Source organism: Canis lupus, chromosome 9, assembly GCF_011100685.1.
Source record: "Canis lupus familiaris isolate Mischka breed German Shepherd chromosome 9, alternate assembly UU_Cfam_GSD_1.0, whole genome shotgun sequence".
In the NCBI taxonomy this organism is placed as follows: Eukaryota; Metazoa; Chordata; class Mammalia; order Carnivora; family Canidae; genus Canis; species Canis lupus.
The window spans coordinates 23,952,383-23,954,770 of record NC_049230.1 but is presented as its reverse complement, the minus strand read 5'-3'; positions in this window follow the sequence as shown (position 1 = coordinate 23,954,770).

Here is a 2,388-nt window from a genome sequence, read left to right as displayed (position 1 = left end):
GGGTGGGGTGGGGGGCGGGGGTCACCACAAGCCCATTCACCGGCTCCCTCTTGGTAGTCGCCCCGGCTCCCTTTCCTTCCTCTTTTCCTTCCTTCCCCCCTCCTAATTTGTTGCTGGCGGCGGCGGCAGCAGCTGCTCCACTGGCGGCGGGGGAGGGACCCCGGGGGTAGCTCAGAGCGCGGCTGGTGCTCGGGTGGCGGAGGGAGAAAGAAGGAAGGGAGGCGGTAAGTGAACGGCGGCTCGCAGGGAGGGAGAGAGAGGGAGGGAGGAAGGCGGAGGGATATTCGGGCCGGACCTCTCCGCGGCGGCACCGCGCTCCCTGCCGATTGGCTGACGCCGTGGCCACGCGGAATCCCCAATTGGCCAGGCGGTCAGCGTTGAAGGGCCGCCCTGCGCCCATTCGCCCGCTGGTTTCAAGGCCCGGGTTGGCTGGGCGGGCAGCGGAGTGAGGTGCGCTGATTGGTCGGAGGGAGGGAGATTGGGGTGGGGCAGGCGAGAGCCGGCTGCTGATTGGGCTGGCCTGGTAAAGGCCTTGAGCGCAGACAGGCTGAGCTCCGGGGGGAGGGTGGGCCAAAGGCGAGACTCCGGGCCCGCGTGATTGGCTGGGACGCTAGACGTTGATAGGATAGGGCGCCCGGGAGAACTGGGTAGAGGAGTTCGGGGTCGGCGCCGCGGAAAGGCGGGAGGCGCCCCGCCGCTTCTGGAGCCCGGCGCGGGGCACGATGGGACGCCCCCGGGAAAGGGGCGGAGCGGTGCTCGGGCTGCGGTTGGGGAAAGCGCCGTCACTCGGAGGGGCGTGTTGAGGAGCGTTTCGCGGGCGCTAGCGGGGGAGGGGGGACCGTTAAAGCCTTGCGCCGCGCCCACAGGAAGCCGATTTCGTGGCCAGGCCTGCTTGGTACCAGGCTCTCAGCTGGGAAGGACCTTGAAGACCATGCGGCTCAACTTCCACTTTGCAGGTGTGGAAACCAGCCCAGAGAGGGTATGCAACTTGTCCGAGATTACGTGGAGCCGGTTAATGGCCTGCTCGGGACTGGCCTTAAGGCTCCTGACTGCCCTTGGCCTTCTACGCAGCTTCGGCTTCAAGGAGATGAATGCTCATGCAGTTGTGAGGCCTAGCTGAGGTGGGGTGGGCATTTGGACGCCCCCATCCATAGCTAGAAGGTATTCAGAGGAACAGAAATGTTTCAGCCGGCGAAGGAACCTCTGTAAAAGGCACATGTGAACCAGAAAGAATGTGTCTGCAGGCGTAAAGGCTTGCCTTTTTATTTCATGTCCTGCAAGAAATTAAGGAAAGTCTTTCTGCAGTAAAATGCACATAAAGAAGATGTGCATACATTGACTTTCTCTGAGATTGGTACATGGGCTCCTCGCGAAGAATTTCCTGATTTACTACATTTTCACCATGTTAAGAGTTAATCGTATGTAGCTGGTTTATAGAGCTCTTTACCGTATAGCTTGAACTTGCAGGATAACTACCCTACTCTAACCATACTGGGAGAACCTAGGAGGGACTCTATCCTTTTTTTCTTTTCTTTTCTTTTCTTTTTTTAAAATGTATTCATGAGCAACACACACAGAGAGAGGCAGAGACACAGGCAGAGGGAGAAGCAGGCTCCATGCAGGGAGCCTGACGCGGGACTCGACTCAGGGTCTCCAGGATCACACCCTGGGCTGAAGGCTGCACTGAGCCACCTGGGCTGCCCTGTCCTTTTTTTTTTTTTTTTTTTTTTTTTTTTAAAGATTTTACTTACTTATTCATGAGAGAGACAGAGAGACAGGCTCCATGCAGGGAGCCCGACGTGGGACTCAATACTGGGACTCCAGGATCATGCCCTTAACCCAAGGCCATTGGTCAACCACTGAGCTACCCAGGCATCCCAGAGGGACTCTGTCCTTGCTGAGAGGTTCCACCAAGAATTGGGAAAGGTTGGCTAGCTACCTTCAATCCTTAAAAGAGGAAGAGTTTTCTCTGCTAGAGAAGTGTGGGGACCATTCTCACCCCACCTATGGCTTAGCAGCCCTACTCACCCCAGCCTTTCGCCTCACCTGTTATCTAAGAGAGAACTGTCCTGTGGGTGTAACGTTATCAGGAATCAGTGAAGGTTAAATAAGACAACATCCAAGAAAATCTTTTGAGTTTCCTCGTGTGGCCTACCCATACTCCCAATAAATAATCCATATTTCCATGTCACTCCAATCCAACTTCCTCCTGCCCCCCAGCAGTTTGCTCCACATGAGAATATTAGTGAAGGCCATTTGGCTGGAATAAAATGCTGGAAAGATAGTATGTTTTGCAGCAAAGTTCAGAAAGTCAAAAAAATATAAAGATCCTTGCCAGAACCCAAGTGAAAGGAATTTTTTTTTTTTTTAGTTGAACTAAGGTTACTG